The following is a 26,708-nucleotide window of genomic DNA, read 5'->3' on the forward strand; positions in this document are numbered from 1 at the left end:
ATGAGCTGTCAGCTGCTTTACTCACATGGAGGAGTCCCTGCCCGCGCTGACATCTGGCATCTAAGGCACTTGATATCACAGTAGCTGGGTCCTGGGCAGGCTTCCCCAGGAAGTGCCTGACCAAACATTTGTCCGAAGATGGAGGTGATTTTGAAGAAGGCAGCACCACGGAGCCCTCCCAGTTCCATAAGTGCAAGAAGCAAGAACATATAACTCAGATCTGTGACCTAACACCCTGCTATGGATTGGATTGTGTCCCCCCAAAACACAATTCAAGTCCTAACCCCCAGCAGCTCAGAAAGTGACCTTACTGGAAAATAGGGTCTTTGCAGATGTAATCAAGTTAAAATGAGATCATGAGGGTGGGCCCTATTCCAATATGACTGATGTCCTTACGAAAAGGAGAAATTTGGACTCAGGGGCAAACACACACAGAGGAAAGAGGGTCACGTGAAGACAGGATTGGAGTCATGCACTCATAATTTTAATGAGTGCCAAAGATTGTCAGCAAACCACCAGAAGCTGGCAAGAGGTTTAGGAAGGGTCCTTCCCCTACAGGTTACAGAGGGAGCATGGCCCTGCCAACACCTTGCTTTTGGACTTCTAGCCTCAAGAACTATGAGACAATAAATTTCTGTTGTTCTAAGCCACCTGGTTTTGTGGTGCGCTGTTACGGCAGCCTTGAGAAACTAACACAGACCTTGACTCTGAACATGCTGCTTGAAAGGCAGTTGGAGTCAGAACTAGCTTGGGAATGTGTGAGGTTCCGGGTAGGGTTCTCAGGGGGACTGTGTATGCGAGAGGCCCTGGGTGAGAGGTGAGTGCTTCAGCAACAAGGAACTCTAGGAACGCTCACCATTCATTTAATTATCACTGCACCACATGGAACAGGGGCAGACCATGCGCGCGCGCGCGCGCGCACACACACACACACACACACACACACACACACACACACTTCAGTCCATATGCAATCTTAGAAAGACTTCCCATTTCCTGATTGGTGCGCTACTTATTTCTGTTTTGGGTTTTGTTTCGTTGTTTTTTAGTTCCTAATGTCTTTGATTAACCATTTTTCTACATACTCTGTAACATTTTATTTTAAAATACAAACCGCCAATTATAACTAATGTGCACCTTTCAATCCACGTCAGGATTACAGCATCACTTGTCACACCTGACAGAAAGTTTAGACGTGCCCTTAGGTGACTAAATAAATTCACTGAAAATGATACAAAGGAATAATAAAAAAATGTTTAAAGTGGGAATAAGGCCAACTAGTCAGTTTGTCTTAGTGTATAACAAAGCTTCAACATTCATTGTGCAATTTTTTCATTTCTAAATTTGCTTTGATAACAGCATTCCAATGTAAGTTGGCTTTGATTTTTTGAATGCTTTTCTGGGCCTTATTTTCCTTATCTGTAAAGTAGGGATGATAATAACGCTATCTCTGAGGTTGCTGAGGCTTCACAGTTAACTTGGAAACATACCAGGCACATACTTAGCGCTCCAGGGTGTTAAGTCTGAAAGGTATTTCGGGCCCAGGTCCTGCCCTCAAGGAGTTTATAGTCAACTTTGGGATACCAGCAAGTGAGGCAACACTGGGTTTTTTCCTCTCCCCAGCTGCTCCCCCCAGCCCTTCCTTCACCTGGGAGAACGTCTCTTCTAGAAGGTTAAAAAGACAGAGACTGTGATAGCAAAAGAGTGTTAAAGATAGATTAGCATCTTTCAGGCTTCTCCTTAGCTCATTCTGACTACAGTTTACTAAACTTTACTGAAGCTCTTTATTTCTTCAGATGGACCAAGTAACTGTTTAGTGTCTTTTATTTCTGTCTGAAGGACTTCCTGTAGGCAGGTTTGCTAGTGATGAATTTTCTGTTTTTGTTTATCTAGTTATGTCTTAATTTCACCTTCTTTTTTCAAAACTCTTTAGAAAGACAGTTTGCTGGATACAGAACTCTTGGTCAACAGTCTTTTTCTTTCAGAACCTTTGACTATTTCATCCTACGGCCTTCTGGCCCTGTGGTTTCTGACGAGAAATCAATTGATCTTACTGAGGATTTCATGTTTATGATGAATTGCTTCTTTCTTCCTGTTTTCAAGATTCACTTTTTGTCTTTAGCTATCAATAGTTTGGTTTGATATTTGATATTTCTAGGTGTGGATGTTTTTAAGTTTATCCTGCTTGAAGTGCATTGAGTTTCTTGGATGTGTAGATTATTTTTCATCAAATTTGGAAAGTTTTGAGCCATGGTTTCTTAATATATTTTTTCTGCTCCTTTCTCTTTCTCCTCTTCTTCTGGGACTCCAGAAGATTCAGGGAGTCTCTGTTCATTTTTGTTCACTTTTTTTTCTTTCTCTTCTTCAGAATAGATAATTTAATTTGGCCCATTTTCTTTTTTTTTTTTTAATTAATCTATTTATTTATATTTTTATTTTTGGCTGTGTTGGGTCTTCGTTTCTGTGCGAGGGCTTTCTCCAGTTGCGGCGAGCGGGGGCCACTCTTCATCACGGTGCGTGGGCCTCTCACCGTCGTGGCCTCTCCCGTTGTGGAGCACAGGCTCCAGATGCGCTGGGCTCAGTAGTTGTGGCTCACGGGCTTAGTCGCTCCGCGGCATGTGGGATCTTCCCAGACCAGGGCTCAAACCCGTGTCCCCTGCATTGGCAGGCAGATTCTTAACCACTGTGCCACCAGGGAAGCCCTTGGCCCATTTTCAAGTTCACTGATTCTTCCTTCTGCCTGCTCAAATTTGTTGAGCCCTTCTAGTGAATTTTCATTTCAATTACTACACATTTCTATATTTTTTCATAATTTCTATCTATTAATATTCTGTATTTGGTGAGACATCATTGTCATACTTTCCTTTAGTTCTTTAACAGGTTTCCTTTAGTTCTATGAACATATTTAAAATAGCTAATTTAAAACCATTATCACCATGATTCTGGGCACTTGATTTTCAAGGCTGCCACAGAGCTGGGCGGGGAGGAGGGGAAATGGAAATAGGGCAAGTTAAAATCCCAGAAAAACCATTGTTCTTACTCTAATTCAGCCTTTTAAAAAAATAAATAAATAAACACTACTTCTGGATTGCTAAAAGTCTTTGGTTAATTTCCAAAGTTCTGAAAAACATTGATTCTGAAAAGTTTGCCATTTTTTGCTTTTATAAAGTTTTGCCTATCCTTACTTTGCCATTTTTGCTGATATTACTTAATTTCATTGATTTCTGGTCTTTCATTATTTTTTTCCCTCAGCACTGCTTTAGATGCATCCTGCAAATATTGATAACTTGTATTTTATTTTCATTTGGTTACATGGACCTTTTTCCATTGAGACTTCCTCTTTAACCCATGGATAATTTAGAACTCTGTTGTTTTATATCCAAGTGTTTATAGATTCTCCAATTGACTTTCTGTTATTGATTCCTACCTTGATTCCATTATCTTCAAAGAACTTACTTTGTATAATTTAAAATCTTTTAAATGTGTTGAGGTTTGGGGATGGAAAAAGATAGTCCATGCAAATGGAAATCAAAAGAAAGCTGGAGTAGCAATACACATATCAGATAAAATAGACTTTAAAATAAAGACTTTTACAAGAGACAAGGAAGGATACTACATAATGATCAAGGGATCAATCCAAGAAGAAGATATAACAGTTACAAATATATATGCACCCAACATAGGAGCACCTCAATACATAACGCTAATGCTAACAGCCATAAAAGAGGAAATTGACAGTAACACAATAATAGTGGGGGACTTTAACACCTCACTTACACCGACGGACAGATCATCCAGACAGAAAATTAATAAGGAAACACAAGCTTTAAATGACACAATAGACCAGATTTAACTGATATTTATAGGACATTCCACCCGAAAACAGCAGATTATACTTTCTTCTCAAGTGCACACAGAACATTCTCCAGGATAGATCACATCTTGGGTCACAAATCAAGCCTTGGAAAATTTAAGAAAATTGAAAACATATCAAGCATCTTTTGCAACCACAACACTATGAGATTAGAAATCAATTTCGGGGAAAAAAACGTAAAAAACACAAACACATGGAGGCTAAACAATACGTTACTAAATAACCAAGAGATCACTGAAGAAATCAAAGAGGAAATCAAAAAATACCTAGAGACAAATGACAATGAAAACACAATGATCCAAAACCTATGGGATGCAGCAAAAACCGTTCTAAGAGGGAAGTTTATAGCAATACAATCCTACCTCAAGAGACAAGAAAAATCTCAAATAAACAATCTAACCTTACACCTAAAGGAACTAGAGAAAGAAGAACAAACAAAACCCAAAATTAGTAGAAGGAAAGAAATCATAAAGATCAGAGCAGAAATAAATGAAATAGAAACAAAGAAAACAATAGCAAAGATCAGTAAAACTAAACGCTGCTTCTTTGAGAAGATAAACAAAATTGATACACCTTTGCCCAGACTCATCAAGAAAAAGAGGGAGAGGACTCAGATCAATAAAAATAGAAATGAAAAAGAAGTTAAAATGGACACCGCAGAAATACAAAACATCATAAAAGACTACTACAAGCAACTCTATGCCAATAAAATGGACAACCTGGAAGAAATGGACAAATTCTTAGAAAGGTATAACATCCAGGACTGAACCAGGAAGAAATAGAAAATATGAACAGACCAATCACAAGCACTGAGATTGAAACTGTGATTAAAAATCTTCCAACAAACAAAAGTCCAGGACCAGATGGCTTCACAGGTGAATTCTATCAAACATTTAGGGAAGAGCTAACACCCACCCTTCTCAAACTCTTCCAAAAAATTGCAGAGGAAGGAACACTCCCAAACTCATTCTATGAGGCCACCATCACCCTGATACCAAAACCAGACAAAGATACTACAAAAAAAGGAAAATTAAAGACCAATATCACTGATGAATATAGATGCAAAAATCCTCAACAAAATAGTAGCAAACAGAATCCAACAACACATTAAAAGGATCATATACCATGATCAAGTGGGATTTATCCCAGGGATGCAAGGATTCTTCACTATATGCAAATCAATCAATGTGATACACCATATTAACAAACTGAAGAATAAAAACCATATGATCATCTCAATAGATGCAGAAAAACTTTTGAAAAAATTCAATACCCATTTATGATAAAAACTCTCCAGAAAGTGGGCGTAGAGGTTACCTACCTCAACATAATAAAGGCCATATATGACAAACCCACAGCAAACATCATTCTCAATGGTGAAAAACTGAAACCATTTCCCCTAAGATCAGGAACAAGACAAGGATGTCCACTATCACCACTATTATTCAACATAGTTTTGGAATCCTAGCCATGGCAATCAGAGAAGAAAAAGAAATAAAAGGAATACAAATTGGAAGAGAAGAAGTAAAACTGTCACTGTTTGCAGATTACATGATACTATACACAGAGAATCCTAAAGATGCCACCAGAAAACTACTAGAGCTAATCAATGAATTTGGTGAAGTTGCAGGATACAAAATTAATGCACAGAAATCTTTTGCATTCCTAAAGACAAACAACGGAAGATCAGAAAGAGAAATTAACAAAACACTCCCATTCACCATTGCAACAAAATGAATAAAATACTTAGGAATAAACCTACCTAAGGAGGTAAAAGACCTGTACTCAGAAAACTATAAGACACTGATGAAAGAAATCAAAGATGACACAAACAGATGGAGAGATATACCATGTTCTTGGATTGGAAGAATCAATATATATATATTTTTTAATTTATTTACTATTTATTTTTGGCTGTGTTGGGTCTTCGTTTCTGTGCGAGGGCTTTCTCTAGTTGTGGCAAGCAGGGGCCACTCTTCATCGCGATGTGCGGGCCTCTCACTATCGCGGCCTCTCTTGTTGCAGAGCACAGGCTCCAGACGCGCAGGCTCAGTAGTTGTGGCTCACGGGCCTAGTTGCTCTGTGGCATGTGGGATCTTCCCACACCAGGGCTCGAACCCGTGTCCCCTGCATTGGCAGGCAGATTCTCAACCACTGCGCCACCAGGGAAGCCCGGAAGAATCAATACTGTGCAAATGACTATACTACCCAAAGCAATCTACAGATTCAATGCAATCCCTATCAAATTACCAGTGGCATTTTTTTACAGAACTAGAACAAAAAATGTTAAAATTTGTATGGAGACACAAAAGACCCCGAATAACCAAAGCAATCTTGAGGGGAAAAAAATGGAGCTGAAAGAATGAGACTACCTGACTTCAGACTATACTACAAAGTTACAGTAATCAAGACAATATGGTACTGGCACAAAAACAGAAATATAGATCAATGGAACAGGATAGAAAGCCCAGAGATAAACCCATGCACCTATGGTCACCTTATCTTTGATAAAGGAGGCAAGGATACACAATGGAGAAAAGACAGTCTCTTCAATAAGTGGTGCTGGGAAAACTGGACAGCTACATGTAAAAGAATGAAATTAGAACACTCCCTAACACCATACACAAAATAAACTTAAAATGGATTAAAGACCTAAATGTAAGACTGGACACTATAAAACTCTTAGAGGAAAATATAGGAAGAACACTCTTTGACATAAATCACAGCAAGATCTTTTTTGACCCACCTCCTAGAGTAATGGAAATAAAAACAAAAATAAACAAATGGGACCTAATGAAACTTAAAAGCTTTTGCACAGCAAATGAAACTATAAACAAGACAAAAAGACAACCCTCAGAATGGGAGAAAATATTTGCAAATGAATCAATGGACAAAAGATTAATTTCCAAAATATATAAACAACTCCTGCAGCTCAATATTAAAAAAACAAATAACGCAATCAAAAACTGGGCAGAAGACCTGAATAGACATTTCTCCAAAGAAGACATACAGATGGCCAAGAAGCACATGAAAAGCTGCTCAACGTCACTAATTATTAGAGAAATGCAAATCAAAGCTACAATGAGGTATCACCTCACACCAGTTAGGATGGGCATCATCAGAAAATCTACAAACAACAAATGCTAGAGAGGGTGTGGAGAAAAGGGAACCCTCTTACACTGTTGGTGGGAATGTAAACCGATACAGCCACTATGGAGAACAGTATGGAGGTTCCTTAAAAAACTAAAAATAGAACTACCATATGACCCAGCAATCCCACTACTGGGCATATACCCACAGAAAACCACAATTCAAAAAGACACATGCGCTCCAATGTTCATTGCAGTACTATTTACAATAGCCAGGTCATGGAAGCAAACTAAATGCCCATCAACAGACGAATGGATAAAGAAGAAGTGGTACACATATACAATGGAATATTACTCAGCCATAGAAAGGAACGAAACTGGGTCATTTGTAGAGACGTGGATGGACCTAGAGATTGTCATACAGAAAGTAAGTCAGAAAGAGAAAAACAAATATCGTATATTAACGCATATATGTGGAACCTAGAAAAATGGTACAGATGAGCCGGTTTGCAGGGCAGAAATTGAGACACAGATGTAGAGAACAAAAGTATGGACACCAAGGGGGAAAGCGGCAGCGGGGTGGTGGTGGTGGTGTGATGAATTGGGCGATTGGGATTGACACGTATACACTGCTGTGTATAAAATTGATGCTGTCATTCAAATTGTTTTTCTTATGTAGGTAAAGTGTTTCTTTCTGGATGCTTCAGATTTTTTTTTTTATTTTTTATTTGTTCTTAGGTTTGACTATGACGTGTCTTGGTGTGAATTTCTTTGGGTTTATCCTGTTTGGGGTTCACTCAGATTTTGGAATGTGTTGTTTTATGTTCTTTGCCTAAACTGGGAAATTTTCAGTCATTATAGCTTCAAATATTTTTTCATCTCCACTTTCTTTCTCTTCTCCTTCTAGGACTCCAATAATATGAATATTAGGTTTTTTTCATTATAGTCCCACAGGTCCCTGAGACTCTGTTCTTTTTCTTTTCAGTGTATTTTCCCTGTGCTGTTCAGATTGAGTAATTTCTATTGTTATATCCTCAATCTCAATGATTCATTCCTCTGAAATATTTTTTTCTGGCATTGAGTCCATTCAGTGAAGCTTTTTTTTTTAATTGGGTTATTGTATCTTTAGCTCTATAATTTAATTTCCCTTTGGTTCTTTTTTAAAACCTTCTACTCCTTTTCTGAGATTTTCTATTTTTTCCTGTGTTTCAAACATGTATGTAATTGCTTGTTGAAGCATTTTTAAAATGATGGCTGCCTTAACGTTCTTGTCAGACAATTCCAACATGTGAGTCATCTCAGTGTTGACATCTGTTGATTGTCTCTCTAACTCAAATTGTGATTTTCTTGGTTGTTGGTATGATGAGTAATTTTCAGTTGTATTCTGGACATTTTGGTTATTATATTGTGAGACACTGAATCCTATTTAACTTTTTTGGCAGACAGTCACCCATTTTAGTATACAGGTCAAGGTGTGGGTGGGTTTTCAGCTCCCTGCTGGACCCTGTTGACAGCATCCTGACAAAGGCTGAGCAGTGACTCATACAGCCTGTGAGTACAAAGGAGTGGGGTGGAAGTTCAACAACCCTGTTAGCAATGACTCACACTACCTCATTGTCTCCAAGTGGGGTGTAGCTCAGCTCCCTGCTGAGCTGACACCGGGGTGGGGGATGTGAAGGACCGTCTAGCCCACCCACAAACTGCCTCCTTCCATTTCACTGATGCCAGGTGGAAGAAGATGTGCAGCTCCCCACTGGGCCCCACTGACGGTTCCACAGCAGGAAAATCAGAGCACTGCCTGCTTCTGCTGGGTGCAGATAGAAGGTTAGCTCCCTGTTTGGCCCTGCCAACACCACCAGCTGGATAAATCAGAACTTCACTCCTGTTTCCTTGAGGCTGTCAGGGAAATGGAAGACTAGCTCCCTTTTGGGCCTGGCAGAAAACTTGGGTGGGGATATTTATCCACTGTCGTTTGGCTGGAGTAGGGGAGGTATTATCAAAAAGGTTTTCTGTTCTCTTATGCATCTCTTTTCTTGGTCCTTTGTTCAGGAGGAATAGGCTTTTCTTGGAGACTTTTTTTTTCTTTCATTGCTCTTGTTGGTGCTTCCATTTTGCAGGCTTCACCAGTGCTCCATTCAGAACATATGGGAGGCAGAAAAAAAACCTATTGTTTTCTCAAGTCCTGTTGTTCTTAGGAAGTCTGCCTTCTATCTTTCAGAGTCTTTTTATGCTTGTTTGTTGTGTTGTGTGCAGGGATTTTTTAGTTGTAAGAGGGAAATCCTGGGAGGAATGTAACTATTCCATCTTGGGTGGAACCAGAACTCTGAAATTACTTTTTGTGAAGATCTGTAATGATGTGGGAAATGTTTCCTGTTAAGTAAAAAAGAAAGATATAATTTACATCTATTACATAACCTTGACCATGAGTGGATGAATGGAATTAACATTTGTTGGGCAGATGGATGAATTAATTCATTAATATCCTCAGTCAATGCTGTACCACCTGAGCCCCCAAATTTGATCACTTTCTTACTCCAAGCCTTAACATTTTCTACAAGCCTCTGTATGTATACAGCTATGGTCTCACTGAAGTTTACCTTACAAATTCTGAACACCCTTGGAAATGTTAGATTTGTGAGTCCTGATTTTAATCTTTTGTCCACTTTTATAATACATATAGTAGGTAGTGAAATTTTAGGAATAGATTTTTAAATAAATTGGTTGGTCATTTTCCTGAGACTGACTAATTTGGTCAAATAATTTTTCCTGGCTAGGAAAAAAGGCAATCCTCATTACAATGAGGCATCTATTTATCCATCAAGTAGATATGAAGCGAATGAGAATTAAAGAGACAGCTTTTATTATTTTTTCTTTTCTTTTTCTTTTTTTTATTTTTACAGTAGTTCCTTATTGGTTATATATTTTAAATATAGCAGTGTGCACATGTCAATCCCAAACTCCCAGTCTATCCCTCCCCCACACCCTTTCCACTGGTAACCATAAGTTCATTCTCTAAGTCTGTGAGTGTTTCTGTTTTGTAAGTAACTTCATTTGTATCATTTTTTTATATTCCGCATATAAGTGATATCATATGATATTTGTCTTTCTCTGTCTGACTTACTTCACTTAGTATGATAATCTCCAGGTCCATCTGTGTTGCTGCAAATGGCATTAGTTCATTCTTTTTAATGGCTAAATAATATTCCGTTGTATATATGTACCACATCTTCTTTAACCATTCATCAGTCGATGGACATTTAGGTTGCTTCCATGTCTTGGCTATTGTAAACAGCACTGCAATGCATGTATCATTTTGAACTATGTTTTTCTCTGGATATATGCCCCGGAGTGGGATTGCTGGATCATATGGTAGCTCTATTTTTAGTTTCTTTCTTTTATTTTTTTAAATTTTATTTATTTATTTATTTTATTTTTGGCTGTGTTGAGTCTTCGTTGCTGTGCGAGGGCTTTCTCCAGTTGCGGCGAGTGGGGGCCACTCTTCATCGCGGTGCACGGGCATCTCACTGTCACGGCCTCTCCCGTTGCAGAGCACAGGCTCCAGACGTGCAGGCTCGTAGTTGTGGCTCACGGGCTTAGTTGCTCCGCGGCATGTGGGATCTTCCCAGACCAGGGCACAAACCCGTGTCCCCTGCATTGGCAGGCAGATTCTTAACCACTGCGCCACCAGGGAAGCCCTATTTTTAGTTTCTTAAGGAACCTCTATACTGTTCTCCATAGTGGCTGTACCAATTTACATTCCCACCAATAGTGTAAGAGAGTTACCCTTTCCAGCATTTATTGTTTGTAGACTTTTTTTTTTTAATTTTATTTATTTATTTATGGCTGTGTTGGATCTTCGTTTCTGTGCGAGGGCTTTCTCTAGTTGTGGCAAGCGGGGGCCACTCTTCATCGCGGTGCGCGGGCCTCTCACTGTCGCGGCCTCTCTTGTTGCGGAGCACAGGCTCCAGATGCACAGGCTCAGTAATTGTGGCTCACGGGCCCATTTGCTCCGCGGCATGCGGGATCCTCCCGGACCAGGGCTCGAACCCGTGTCCCCTGCATTGGCAGGCAGATTCTCAACCACTGCGCCACCAGGGAAGCCCTATTTTTAGTTTCTTAAGGAACCTCCATACTGTTCTCCATAGTGGCTGTACCAATTTACATTCCCACCAGTAGTGTAAGAGAGTTACCCTTTCCAGCATTTATTGTTTGTAGACTTTTTGATGATGGTCATTTTGACTGGTGTGAGGTGATATCTCATTGTAGTTTTGATTTGCATTTATTTCTCTAACACTTAGCGATGCTGAGCATCTTTTCATGTGCCTCTTGGCCATTTGTTATGAAGAGACAGATCTTAAAGCTCAGAACTATTGGCTGACCAGTGAAAGACCTTAACAGCGTCCAGGGGGTGGTCAGGATCCACCACAGGAGAGTTAGAATGGACTTACCTTCCTGAAGGAGCTCAAGCTTAGACCTTTGATATTATCCCCAAATAAGATTCTCTATACAGGGGCTTCCCTGGTGGCGCAGTGGTTGGGAGTCTGCCTGCCGGTGCGGGGGACGTGGGTTCAGGCCCTGGTCTGGGAAGATCCCACATGCCGCGGAGCAACTGGGCCCGTGAGCCATGGTTGCTGAGCCTGCGCGTCTGGAGCCTGTGCTCCACAACAAGAGAGGCCACGATGGAGAGTGGCCCCCGCTCGCCACGGCTGGAGAGGGCCCTCGCACAGAGGCGAAGACCCAGCACAGCTAAGGATAGATAAATAAATAAATAAATTTATTTAAAAAAAAAAAAAAGATTCTCTATACAGTCACAGATACCCCAAATGGCATAATAAACCATGTTGTATGTTCTTGTTTTAAAAGTATTAATTTATTAAATGGAAACATTTAAAATTTATCACAATTTTTATAACCCTGTTTTGGAGGTTTACCCTTTTTTAATATATCAGGAACCTCAAAAACTGGAAGTACCTGAGGGCCTTTCTTGATCTTTAAGAAGCTGTGGGAATTGGAACGAATATTCCTGGAGTTGCTGATCACCATGTCTTGGAATACTATGGCCACCATTATCACTATATGTCCTCCTGGAATAGTGAGCAAATGCAATAGTCTTGGGTGAGAATTCATATCAAAGAAGGTATAACTAACTCGCATTTGCTTCTTTGGCTTTACCTCTGCTTCAAGAGATGCCCTCTGGGTTTATGAGAGCTCCAGTACATAGGGGGACTCAAGTTCCTTGGCAAAGTTCCATCAGAGAATCTCTTCCGGTGAGGGTCTACAGTTGTTTGCTCATTCTATGTGAACACAAACACAAGAGGCTTTCTTCTCCAGACACATTCTTTCATACTTCAGAGCAAACCTATGCATAACAGATCTTTAGTGTAATGAGGCTATTTTTGGCTCTGAATGCCATTGTTTCTGTTTAAGAAGGAGGAAAAATAGGTTCTTCTGGAAGATACTGATGGTGTAATTGTCCCAGGGTGCTTCACTTCTTTTGCTTATTTTTATATGTTCTTCTTCTTTTTTATTAATTTTTATTGGAGTATAGTTGATTTACAATGTTGTATTTGTTTCTGCTCTACAGCAAAATGAATCAGTTATATATATACATATATCTACTCTTCTTTAGATTCTTTTCCCATATAGGTCTTTACAGAACATTGAGTAGAGTTCCCTGTGCTATACAGTAGGTTCTTATTAGTTATCTATTTTATATATAGTAGTGTGTATATGTCAATCCCAATCTCGCAATTTATCCCTCCCCCGCTTCCCCCTATATGTTCCTCTGTTTGGACTTTATTGAAATTTACCTGCTTGGAGAAGATGATTGAGCCCAGGACACTTCACCTAGATAAACAGGATAATTTCCTCAGTGTGATGTACAACAACCTACAAGTACTTTTGCAGTGATGGCCTTTGTTCATAAGAATCAATAAAATATGCAGATTTTCCCAACATATTTGCCATTTGGGATGCCTTTTTTCAGTCTTTCCTTATCACTCTGAACTGTCTCACAAAAATTACATTTAAATACATTTATTATAATTCATATTATTCATTTGACTTCCTTTATTGAGAGCTTGCTAAATGTCAGGCACTGTTCTAGGAGCCTGGGGTACGCCAGTGAAGAAATCAGAAAAAGGTCCCTCTTCTCATGGAGCTTACTTTCAGTAGGAAAGATAAATAAATGAAGAGATACAATGCATGTCAGACAGTGATAAACGCTATGAAGAAAATGAAGCAGTGAGAGGCAATAGAGAGTGACAAGGGGTAGGATCTTAAAAAGGGTGGTCAGGGAAAGATTCTCTGAGGATGTAACATAAGGAGCGAGGGAGTGAGCCACGTGGACGTTAGGAGGAAGAACATTCCAGAAAGAGGAACCAATAGATACAAAGGCCCTTTGATGGGAACATGCCTGGCAGAATCAATAGACGTCATCAAGAAGGTAGTATGGCTGAAGGACCGTGAGGGAGAGAGTAGGAGCAGGTGAGCAAGTAGAGCTATCCAGGGCTCAAAACACTTAAAGCTTTTTAGGCCATGGGAAGGACTCTGAATTTTATTCTAAATGTGATGAGAAGCCAGTAGAGGGATTTGAGCAGGGGCATGACATGAGTGACTTACATTTTAAGAGGGTCCCTTTGGTTGCTACATGAAAAATGGACTAAAGAGGCCAAAAAAGAAATAGAGAGACCAGTCTATGAGCTATTGCAATAGTGCAGGTGAGAGATGATGGTCATTCGATCTAAGGTGATATGTAGAGGTAGTGAAAGGTGATCAGATTCTATGTGTATTTTGAAGATAGTACAACAGGGTTTGCTAATGTATTGAACGTGGAGTATGAGAGGAAGAAAATAGTCAAGGATAACAACAGCACCAAGTGTTTTGGTCTGAGAAACAAAATGAGTGAAGTTTCCATTTGCTGAAATGGGAGGAATGCTAGGGAAAGAGCAGATCTGGGAAAAAAGTCTTTGGAAATTTAGACTTGTTTTAGATGTATTGAGATTAAGAGGCCAATTGGAGATCCAACGGGAGTGGTAAAGCAAGCTGCTGGAATCTAAGAGTCCTTATTACTAAAAATGGGGCTAAAATTAAACATAAACGTATTCAGTATTTCTCAAAGTATATTTTACATGTTGCTAGTTTTCCATGTACTGTTTAACAATATTATATTGGACTTCCGTTTCTGATCATGATAGCGTAAGTGATACCAGAATAATTCTCCCTCCATAAACAACTATAAAACTGGACAAAATCGATAGGCAACTGTTTTGAGGCAGTGGACAACAGGCAGCCCAAGACTGTAATCCCTTAGAGAAAAGGAAACTTACAAAGTGAGCTTCTTGATTGCCCGAACCTCTGCCTTGAGAACGTTTTCCAACAGCTAGCAAAGCACTGGAGCCTAAGCAGAACACTGTGATCTAGCCTAGCTGAGGACGTAGAAATAATGTTCTGGGGCAGCTGAGGAAGGCAGAATCTGTGGGGCGGGATACAGCAAAGGAAGGACCTAAGAAAAGAGGGCACCCTAGAAGTCCATGTGGGGAGCCCCCATGAATCCGTTGCTGAGGGGTGAGCTGTCCATGTGCAGAGAAACACTTCTTGAGACTTACCAGACAGTAACTGCTATGATTTAGAGAGCAGAACAGGGAGTAGAGACTGAACAGCACTTGAGGACATTGGAGTCCAGCCCTGCTGGAATGAAGAGATAGTGTTTACACCTCATTAGCATCCCTGGCATCCAGCTGAGACACTGGAAAGCCTGTACCTTAGGAGTAAGGACCAAGCCCTAGAGTAACATCTGCTCTAAATTCACCCTAACAGAGTCTAAAGCCAAGTCCCAACAAAGTTCACATGGGATAAAGAGAGTTTGGAGCCTGAGTCCTGCCATATATACAATGGAATATTACTCAGCCATAAAAAGAAACAAAATTGAGTTATTTGTAGTGAGGTAGATGGACCTAGAGTCTGTCATACAGAGTGAAGTAAGTCTGAAAGAGAAAAACAAATACCATATGCTGACACATATATATGGAATCTAAAAAAAAAAAATGGTTCTGAAGAATCTAGGGGCAGGACAGGAATAAAGATGCAGATGTAGAGAATGGACTTGAGGACACAGGGAGGGGGAAGGGTAAGCTGGGATGAAGTGAGAGAGTGGCATGGACTTATACATACTGCCAAGTTAAAATGGCTTGGGAGAAATCTTGAACTTTCCACATAACAGCACTAACCAAATATAAATGTAAGCCTGTATAAGTTCACAGTGATCGTTCATTAATTAATGAGCCTGCTAAAACAAGAATCAACACTCTTCAGAGAAAGAAAACAAAAACTAGAGTCTCTAAAATGTACTATCACAATGGCTGAGAATCAAAACTTGTTAGACATACAAACAAACAGGATAATAATCCATAGTAATTTTCTTTTAAAGAAGGCAGTTAATTTAAACCAAATCTAAGACGGGCCTCGATTTTAGAATTTGCAAAAAAGACTTTAAAGTAGCTGTTAAACTTCTCTTAAAGGATTAGAGGAAAATATGATCTTGGAGAGTGAACAGATAAGGAATCTCAACAATGAAAATGAGATTTGAAAAATGAAAACTATGAAAAATGGAAATCCTTATTTAAAAATTTTATTAAAGTATAGTTGATTTCCAGTGTTGTGTTAATTTCTGCTGTACAGCAAAGTGATTCAGTTACACATATATGTACATTCTTTTTTCATATTCTTTTCCATTATGGTTTAATCACAGGATACTGAATCTAGTTCCCTGTGCTCTACACTAGGGCCTTGTTGTTTATCCATTCTATATATAATAGTTTGCATCTGCTAATCCCAAACTCCCAATCCATCCTTCCCCCACCCCTTCTCTCCCTTGACAACCACAAGTCTGTTCTCTATGTCTGTGAGTCTGTTTCTGTTTTGTAGATAAGTTCATTGGTGTCATATTTTAAATTCCACATATAAGTGATATCATATGGTATTTGTCTTTTTCTTTCTGACTTACTTAGTATGATAATCTCTAGGTCCATCCATGTTGCTGCAAATGGCATTATTTCATTCTTTTTTATGGCTGAGTAGTATTCCAAAAAATGGAAATTATTGAAGTGAAAAGTAAAAATGTTATTTTGTGGTTTAAAAGAAAAGGGATTCTGGACAGTTAAAAATGGGAAACTTGTTTCAAAAGAGTGTAACAGGTTGGCTTCCTGCAGTACTTCTTAAAGTCTTTAATATGCTTCCATGCATTATGACTATGCAAAAGAGATTCTAGGGTACAATGGTTTCCACACGTCCTTGACTTCAGAACTCACATCACCCAGGAACAGTGGTCTGCAGAACATATTTAAAGATTATCTCTTCTACCTGTGCTCATTCCCTGCCCTGCCATGCACTCTCAGACCTTCATGCCCTTGAACAATATTTCCTCTGCTTCAAAACTTTTCATACACCCATATACATCTGATTAACTATTCACCCTTTAAAACTTATTTTAAGATTCTCCTTTTTTTTTTTTTTGGCCATGCTGCACAGCTTGTGGGATATTAGTTCTCCAACCAGGGATCAAACCTGCGCCCTCTGCCTTGGAAGCGTGGATTCTTAACCACTGGACCGCCAGGGAAGTCCCTTTAAAACTTATTTTAAATATCCCCTTCTTTCTGAAGTCTTCCCAAACTCCCTCTCACAGAATTAGCCACTCCATCTTCTGAGATTCCCTAGCATTCTGTACAAACATCCGCTGAATCATCAATTGCCATATTGCATTATAATTATGTGTTTGCACGACTCTCTTTCTTCTGACCTCCTTATGGGAACTGTCACCTATTTGAGGCCAGCGATCAGTCTGACTCATCTTGATGTCCCCAGCATACAATACAAGGCTAGAGATTGGCAGCCTCATGAGTATTTGTTGAATGAGCAGTGTCTTACTTCAGAAGGTGACAACCAATGGAAAGCAATGATCAAGATGATACATGCTCCAATTTTTAGTAGCAAAGTCACTAGAATCAGGCAAGTCACTAGAATCCTGTGAGGCACAGTACTTCCTGGTGATGAGGACCACAAACTCTGGGACCAGACTGCCAGGGCTTTAATCTATACTTTATCACTTGCTACCTGTGTAACCTAGGGCAACTTAATTACGCTCCTGTAGCCTGAGATTCCTCATCTGAAAAGCGGGGATACTAGCACACTCTACCGCACAGGATATGTGAGGATTAAATGAGAAATTCATGTAACATAGCTAGCACAAAGCCCTACACATAGAAAGGATTCAGTGAGCAGTGGCTATTTATATTGTTGACTTTTCCTGCTTGTCACCTGCCTGGCACAACCTCCCCTCTAAGCATCAGTCTAGTATCAGTATTCTCCCCTCCAGCTTCTTTACCTACCCACGCCCCTGCCTGTTACTACGGCCCCTTACCAAAGCCTATCTTCCCACTTATACCAAAAGGGTAGCAGGAGTTGTCAGCATGTTCCAGCATGCATTTATCACTACATTCACCTAGAATGCTTTATGCATAGGCCCCACTTACCCCTCAAGGCCAGATTAGATCTGAGTCTGCCCATGAAGCTTTACCAACTCTTAATTTTTCCCTTCCCTTCTGCAGTATTTGTCTGGTCCATGTGATTTGACATTTGACTGCGTACTTCCATTATTTCATATATGCAAGTGCTCTTACCTCAAGAAAGACTATGGTCCTTCTGAGCGGGGACCTCAGATCATTCTATTTCCTTCTGTAATGACCTCCTAGATGCAAGACCCAGGAAACGGCCATTGCAGGATACTTGGAGTGCAATAGGGCATCAGACCATCTCTCCACATGCCTTTTGGGGTCTCAATGGTTGTACAGCAGAGGTTACACCCTCTCAGCTGCCTACAGAGTCCAGGCAGCAGGTTTGTGTGTGAGACTCTCAAGGTTTAGATAACTAAACATTATAAGTCAGTAGGGTCATATGTAATCTAAAAAGGTTTGATGGTGTTACACTACGTGAATAGAGGATAGGGTCTAGGACAAGGGCAAGAATTTTGTGTCCTCTCAGCTGGTGTGACATATTGTGTTTTATCCTTATACACTGATAGATTCTAGTGACATTTCCAAGTGTATGCAAAGGAGGGAAGCAAGGATGTTTAGTAATCTAGAAATGGCATCAGAGGATGAACAGCTGGAAGAGTTGAAGATATTCAGTTAAGAAAACATACGGCTTAATGTGGTGTCCTTTGATAAAGATTGTTAGAGTTTTTTCTAACCCTTGAAATCTAGCCTTGGTAGTGACATGGCTATAACAACTTAGCAAGAGGCTCTTTATCAAATTACTTTTATCAAATCACTGTTAACTGAGTGATGTAGAAAGGTCTTTTGCCTCTGGTCCCCCATTCCAACCTTAATTATAGAAAAAACAGCCCACGGTATTCTCCCCAAATCAGAGCTTTATAGCTGATTTATTTATTTATTTATTTATTTATTTTTGGCTGTGTTGGGTCTTCGTTTCTGTGCAAGGGCTTTCTCCAGTTGCGGCAAGCGGGGGCCACTCTTCATCGCGGTGCGCGGGCCTCTCACCATCGCGGCCTCTCTTGTTGCGGAGCACAGGCTCCAGACGCGCAGGCTCAGCAGTCGTGGCTCACGGGCCCAGCTGCTCCGCGGCATGTGGGATCCTCCCAGACCAGGGCTCGAACCCGTGTCCCCTGCATCGGCAGGCAGACCCTCAACCACTGCGCCACCAGGGAAGCCCCAAATCAGAGCTTTAAAACAACATGAACTATCTCATACAAAATGGAGTTCTAGACATCAGTAAAACAATACTCTCAACTGAGTGTAGGAAGTGTAGTGAATGTTAAGTGTAGGAAGACAGTGAATATTATCCCGCAATACTGGCATTACGTTATTGCAGACATGTTAGGTTACTACACACATCTACCTGAGATCGTAAGGAAGCGACTCAGCAAACACTCCAACAACTAATGATCGTAAAACAGTCTGAGAGATTTTAAATGTTCAAAAGGAACGAATGGAACCCACAAGGCAGGAAGAGAACATTGGGGAAAATAAGGACGCAAATAGAAATTTTAGACATGAAATATATAGTCAGAAAAGTTAAGAACTCAATAGACAAGTTAACCAGTCTGGACGACTAGAGAGAGAACTAGTGGTTTGGAAGATGGGTCTGAGGAAGTCACACTGAAGCACAGAGAGAAGAACAGAGATTGTGAAAGTGAAATCAATATAATGTGAAGAATAGAATGACGAAATCCAATATGAATCTAATAGGAGATCCAGAGGAGAGAACAGAGAGAATGAAAGAGAGGCAACACATTGAAGAGGTAATGGCAGAGAATTTACCAGAATTGGAGGACGATGAATGCTCAGATTGAAAAAGCACACTGGGACTTCCCTGGTGGCGCAGTGGTTAAGAATCCACCTGCCAATGCAGGGGACACAGATTTGAGCCCTGGTCTGGGAAGATCCCACATGGGGATGTATTTTGTATTGCAGGATGTTTACCAGCATCTGTGGCCTCTACCTAATAGATGTCAGTGGGAACCCCACCCACATTTGTGACAATGAAAACGGTCTCCAAATCAATCTCCCATTGTTTCTCAGATTCCTTTGACTATGATCCACAGCTGGACATTCTCACATACCTGAAACAAGTTTCAGAAAACATTTCTTATGCTTAATTTTCTGATTTTCTGGTCTTTTCCATCCTTTTCTATTTCTTTTCTTTCTTTAATGCTCATTGTGACTTACCTGTCACTTCAGTCTGACTTCTGCCTCAGAACTTCATCAAAACTGTTCTTGGTGAAGATCAGCAATGACCTCCTCGTCCAGCAGACCCTTTGCAGTCCTCAGCTTACCTGAGCCCTCAGTGGCACTACACAGCGTGGCCCACACGCTCCTTCTGAAGTTGTCTCTTTCGTTAGCTACCATGACATCACGCCCCCTCATTTTCCTCTGCCTCCTCTGCTCTGTTTGTCTTCATTTCTGGATATTCCTTCTTTGTCTGATCTCTATATTGTGAAGGCTCTTAGAGGTCTGTCTTGTCATTTTCTCTCTTGTTAGACAATCTTCCACATTCTATGGCTTTCAATATCAACCATATGCCAAAGACTGCCAAATGTATGTTCAGCCCAGACTTCTCGTCTGAGCTTGACACCCACAGATCCAACTTCCTTCTTGATATCTGCCCTGTGATGTTTCACAGACATCTAAAACAAAAACTCTTGCCTTTTCTCCAAACCTTTTATTCTTCCAAGTTTTTAAACCTCAATAAATGGTACCACCAATCCACACAACTGCATAAGCCAGAAACCTAGATGTCATACTTGACATCTCCCAGATGTCCAATGGATCAGGGTCTGTCAACCTGCAAAATACATCCTGAGTCTTTCTACTTCCCTCCATCCCCAAGGCCTTCATCTTACTCCAAGTTACCATTATCTTTCACCGAGAGCACTGCAATGGACTTCTAACAGTCTTCCTGTTTCATTCTAATCCAGTCTCCGGCCAAGAGAAAGCAATACTCTTAAAATATAAATTTGATCATATCTCTTCTCTGCTTAAACTCCTTCAATGACTTCCCTTTGCATTTGGAATTGAGATCAAAGATCTCAGCCTGGTCTATGAAGGTCTCCATGACCTCACCCCTGCCTGTCTCCCTAGACCCACTTGGCACTGCTTACCTAGTAGCTCATCAGCTCTAGCCACACTGGCCCACCTTCTTTTCCTTCTATGAATTGCTGCCCATGCTCTTTCCCGCCTTGGGTCCTTGACTCTACTTCCTCTGCCTGGAACACCTTTTCCTCATGCTTTGCAAGCCACTTCCTACTACTGCTTGAGGTGTCAGATTAACTTCCACTTGCTTAAAGAGGCCTTCCTTGCTCATCACCTCCCAGTCCAATCTAAATTAGGTCCCTATTATGGTCTCTCCTGATGCTCTCTACTTTTCCTTGATTGCACCGAGTAAGTAGCTGTGTGATTATTTGTGTTCCCCACCAGAAAGTAAACTCTATGAGATAAGGACTGTCTTTTTTTAAAATTTATTTTTTATTGAAGTATAGCTGAACTACAATGTTGTGTTAATTTCTCCTGTACAGCAAGGTGGTTCAGTTATACATATACATTCTTTTTCATATTCTTTTCCATTATAGTTTATCACAGGATATTCAATATAGTTCCCTGTGCTATACAGTAGGACCTTGTGGTTTACCCCTTCTGTATATAATGATTTGCATCTGCTAACCCCAAACTCCCAATCCATCCCTCTCCACCCCCCTCCCCCTTGGCAACCACAAGTCTGTTCTCTATGTATGTGAGTCTGTTTCTGTTTTGTTGATAAGTTCATTTGTGTCATATTTTAGATTCCACATATAAGTGATATCATATGGTATTTGTCTTTTTCTTTCTGACTTTCTTCACTTAGTATGATAACCTCTAGGTCCATCCATGTTGCTGCAAATGGCAGTATTTCATTCTTTTTTATGGCTGAGTAGTATTCCATTGTATATATATACCACATCTTCTTTATCCATTCTAAAGACTGTCTTTTATACTCACCTTGAGCCTAGGTCACGGTCTGGCACGAATTCAGCACTTCATAAATATTAATCAGATGAATGAATGAACAGTGTTATTTTGCAGAAAGAGATAGTGGGATGAGACCCAATGGGATGACTAATAGGTGTTGAGGAGATTAAGATATTGAATTTGCACTATTCTTTTGAGAAAATTGACAGTAAAGGGGATGTGAGAAAGTAACTGCTTGGAAAGGGGCAGCAGGGTCAAAGGAAGTTTCCTGTTTTAAACCATCCAAAGAGTGACATCAATGGCATAGATGAGTCTGGTGTTGGCAGGCCTCCTTCTCTATCCATGTCCTCAAGGAACTCAGCCAGTGTGCCATCAGGATGTGACAAGTGCCTTTCTGAGTCGTGTCCTTTTAGGTTCAAACGTCTATGACAGAGTTGCTGGTCCCCTACTCTCAACCCTCTTCTAACCATGGTTGTGTCCACTGCTCAGCTCTTACCCCTGTTGTCAACTCAGCCCCACTTCGGGTGGGACTGCAAGACGTTTTCTTTCTAGACAACTCTGGCAAAACGTTAAGTATGACCTTTGAGAACTGCTAACCTGAATATTGGAGGGTTGGTTCCAATAGAAACTAAGAATTTCTTCATTTTTACTTACAGAATTACACGGTGATAATGAAAGTTGAGTTTTGTAATGAGTTTTAAATATCATCACCCGGAAAAGCTTTACCTCTGGCCATACAATCATAGCCTGTTGGAATATACTTGATGAACTGCCTCTTTCGCATGTGTGAGGTTGGACAAATCGCTTTGTTTTTCTGAAGCTTCAGTTTCTTCATCAGTAAAATGAATGAGGGGCTGGATTAGACTCAGCTTGCAGTCAAGGATACATACATGTTCAGACCGCATGATCCACCCTCCAAATCAGGGTATTTGAGGGTAGGACCAGGCCTATGTATTTTAGGAAGCCTCTACAGATGATTCTGACATACACTGCTGGTTACTGGCTTAGATTCTTTTAATTTCTAACATTTTATATTAATACCCCCCATTTGCTTAAAGTAAAACCTGTCTAAGAATAGCGCTAAAATTTTCCTCACAAAATTTTGGCTACCATTGCATATAAATTGGTATTTTCTTTTTTTCTCAAGAGATACTTTATTCAGATGAATAATTCACTTATAATAAAAGAAACCCAAGTACTAATGTCTTATTAATCTATATGGCTATAGTACATTCCCATGATTTAAATGAAACTAAGTACTTGATTTAGGAAGAATCCTACCGCAATAAATGAGATATCTTAATTAGGAAATGTTCTATAACATTCATGAGGAACGAAGGCAGTGTAAGAGTCTCCAAGCAAAACTACCTCATTTTATTACCAAACCTTTAGGCCTGAGAATCAGAGGAAAGTTCTCATACGGAGGATGAGAATAAAGAACTGAAACTTACCATGGAATTGAGAACAGAAATTACAGGCATGGTTAAAAAGCAGAACATAGTTGTAGGGAAATCACCTTCTTGTAACAGAACCCAGTGGGTGAGTCAGAAAGCAGATGAATGAGAAATCCTGGTGGGACAGGCTCAGAACAGTGATGGGCCCCAGTCTCTCCAGTCCGTGCAGAAAGGCAGGAGCAGCCATCTGTGGATGAAGTCAACCCTCCACCCCACCGCAGGGAATATATACCTCCCACTCCTGGCAAAGGTGCAGCAGGACAGTAATTCTACTGCTGCTAAGTGCCTCCATCATGCCAAAATCAAGCCTCAAAATCAGAACTGGCCTGAGTTATAGAAAGTAAAGTTGTTTTTCTTGCACACCCAGGTTTGTGAACTGCAATCCATCCCTGCCACAGACTTGCTAGTGTCATTACCTTCGTTACTGTTATCTCTGCCTTCATGTTGGGAACCTTTCTCCTCTGCTCTGTGGCTGGAGTGTAGATAACTAACATACCCTGAGTCCTTCCTGTTCAAGTCACCATCTCTCCTCCCATTTCTCTGGGAGAAATGCCAGGTATCATTGCCCGCCCCCCTTTCCTCCCTTCACTAATTGCAGGAGAATTCATTTATTCTCTCCTTCATTTCATTCAGTCATTCTAAAACTGCCATGTGTTAGAGACCACTTTAGGTAACAGAAATATAGCAGGGAATAGACAAGCTCCTTCTCTCCTGAAGATTGCATTCTGAAGGTGAGGGACAGAGAGTAAACAAATAAATATATAATGTGCCAGGTGGTGACAAGTGCTCTGAAGATAAATATAGTAGGGTAAAGGAATGAAGAGAGACAGGAGACAGATGCTATTTTAGAGGTGGTCAGGGAGGCCTCTCTGTTGAGCTGACATTTAAGCAGAGAGTTCTGGGAACTTATAAAAATGCTTTATACACATGATAGCCACAGATAACCAGCCAGCTGGCACAGTAGGGGGACTGTTCCCTTGACAGTATGCCCAGAGCCCTGTCACAATCTAAGGCTAAATCAAATGACTTCTAAAAGACCGGTAAATGCCACCTGGATGCATAGCTTCACTGATGAAAGAGAAACTGACCAAAAATAAAAACTGTAGCAGCAGAAATGGGCTTCCATTTAGGGAACAATGTTCCCTAAAACATATGTAAAATTACTCAGCAAAAGAATAAGATTGTGACAAAACCTAAATACCTAAAACTATCCAATTGGCATTTCCGAATAGTGTTTTCCCTTATGCAGTATTGATTTGGAAATGTTAAGAGAAGGTTGAGAAGTTCATGGTCCCACATTTTCCAAGCTTCCATAGGGAAACGGATAGTATAGGCTCTCAACTGCAAATGAGGGAGGTGACTAGCTAAGAGTAACTAGAGATCCTCGTGGTGATGGAACAGCCCTGTATCTTGATTGAGATGGTGGTTACATGGATCTACATGTGATAAAGCGGGATAGAACTAAACACACACACAAATAAATAAATGAATGCATTAAAACTGGTGAAATCTGAATAGGCGCTATGGATTGTTCCAATGTTAATTTCTTACTTTTGACAGTATATATTTCTGCAAGATGTTACCATTGGGAGAAACTGGGTGAAGGGTACACAGAATTTCTCCTGGTTTTATTTCTTGCAACCACATGTGAATACGATTATATCAAAAAGTAAGTTAAAAACAAGCAAACAAACAATTGAGGCATTCTGAGCCCTGAGCCTAAGCCTTAACGATGATGTAGGGCCAGTGGTTGCAAATGTTTTATGTGTCAAGGGATTCTTTAATTAAACAATACAATCTTTTAAAATTTCTGTTATTCTGAGATGTTCTGTTTATCTTCTTAATGGACAAGAAGAATAAATCTAATTTAAAATAGTTTTACAATACATTTATTATTTTAATTAAGTCCTTACCTTCTCATGACATAATCCACATAAAACATCCCAATTCAATGTAGGGGGGAAAAAAAACCAGATTCTAAAATATTGTATTCCTTCCACAATTTCCCATTAAAATACAAACTTCTGTAGATAGAAAAGTGATCAAGAGGCAAGAAAGCTTTAAAATGCTTCTCAATGTCCAGCAACACAGCTTGAACTCCCCCGCATACTACTTGCACGCGCTGTGCACTTGGAAGCTTTAGGAAGAAAGAAGTATCTTTGCTCTGCGTCCCAAGAGCTTCGCTCCAAACCCATAGGAAGAATTCCCTTTTGTTTACCTTTGTTGTTTTGATTTATCTGAAATTTACAAAATAGGCACTGGCGGATACTGCATCACATTTAATTTTTTCACATTTATTTGTTTTTAATAATCTACACAAAATGTTATGCTTAATTGTGGAGAAATGGATTTTTGAAAACTTGCCTTTGAAGAACAGATTGGTTTATCCCAGGATGATGGCCTGGCTGCTGTCTGGATGGTGGTGGGCCGGCTCTGCAGGGACCACGGGCGGGGGGCGGGGTGTGGTCTGCAAGACTGTGTCTGGAAACCGCAAACCCGGGCCTGAGAAGCTGGAGAGGAAATTCCCCAGGACACATCAGAGCTCAGAGCCCTGGGGACCTGGAGAGTAGGAAAAGGGCGAACCTGACCTCAGAACTCAGGTCAAGAGCTGAGCGGGGGCAAGAATCCTCTCTCTGCCGCAAAGTGCGGTGACCCAGGGACCATCCCACCCGTGCAAGACCCCAGCCAGTGAGGCTCTGGAAAGCCTGTTTCTCCTTCACCTCCTCTGCCTGACCCTTCCCTCTTTCTATGGTAGGAATGGGCTAGCTGAGAAAAAATATAAAGAATATTTTAATTGTAACTTTAAAAAATTACGGATTTCCCAGCCCAAGGTATATCATTATTATTATTTTTTTAATCAATGAGAAACATTTTCCTCGAGCATTCTCTCATGCCCTTGGGCCCTTGGCCGCTGCATGACCCATCTCCCAGGAGTCAGGTGCCAGGTGACAATGAGAATAGCTTTGACGGGTGCAGTGGTGTCTCAGAGCACAGGAAAGGACAAATTGTGCAAAGATGTGAGGTGCAGCTAAGTTAACTTGCTGCTTTTTAGCGTTCATATTTGATTCTAGATTTTTCTGTTAAGTTATGCAGAACCCAAATCCGGGTGAATGTCACTTACTTTGTAGCCTCCAGCAATAAGTCCAAACACTATCAGATACCTACTTGTGCAACCTAGGAAATTAGTATAATATTTAAGGTATCAACTCAGCTCACAGTGATCCTTTTACTGCCCCTCTTACCAGGAGTGGAAGAGCCCCTGGTAGCCTTGACTATCCCGAAATACTCCCCCACCCTTCCCATCCACCCCTGCACCCACGCAAACACATCTAATGGGTCCTGCTACTCCTTCCTGAGAATTGACAGTCTGAAATTCTGGTTCTGTCTGTTCTGTGTTTTGAACAGACACTGCAGCCCAACATGTTTTATGCCATGGGGCATAACAGAACACACATCTTCAAGGGTAGGAGTGAAGCACACGAGAGGCACATAGAGGGAAAATGTCCTCCGAGACATTCCTCTTCCAACTCCCTTTCTGAAACCCAGCCATAGCTCCAACTCGGGGGTCTATGAGACACTCCGTTTTTCTTATAATAATGTCTGCCTTTCTGGCTAATCTGGCCTGAGTCAGTTTATTTTACCTTCAGTGGAAGTGTCCTAATGAACCCTGGTAGGGTCTGCAAGGTCACAGACTGCTGATTTGCTGTCACAGTGCCTAGCATGTAGTAGGGACTCGATGAACATATATTGAATTAATGCATAAAGGATACCC

General features: G+C 40.5%; 1 protein-coding gene and 1 long non-coding RNA gene across 5 annotated transcripts in view; one reads left to right on the plus strand and one right to left on the minus strand.

The window, feature by feature from the left end:
• TMEM131 (transmembrane protein 131) overlaps positions 1-26,708 on the plus strand; it is a 277,433-nt gene that overhangs the window by 48,318 nt on the left and 202,407 nt on the right. For 2 of the 4 annotated variants that reach the window (XM_082356107.1, XM_082356110.1), the window contains exon 1: positions 8,678-8,787. The exons of the other annotated variants lie outside the window; for them this stretch is intronic. The gene's annotated coding sequence lies outside the window, so the exon portion shown is untranslated. Of the gene's footprint in view, positions 1-8,677; positions 8,788-26,708 lie in introns of those variants that run through there. 4 annotated transcript variants of the gene reach the window in all.
• Positions 18,399-23,475, minus strand: LOC309611590. Its single transcript, XR_014234613.1, has 2 exons — positions 23,353-23,475; positions 18,399-18,643 (listed from the first exon to the last, which is right to left on the minus strand). It is a non-coding gene; the product is annotated as an uncharacterized lncRNA (long non-coding RNA).

This window comes from Balaenoptera borealis, assembly GCF_965194805.1.
Source record: "Balaenoptera borealis genome assembly, chromosome: 15".
Classification (NCBI taxonomy): domain Eukaryota; kingdom Metazoa; phylum Chordata; class Mammalia; order Artiodactyla; family Balaenopteridae; genus Balaenoptera; species Balaenoptera borealis.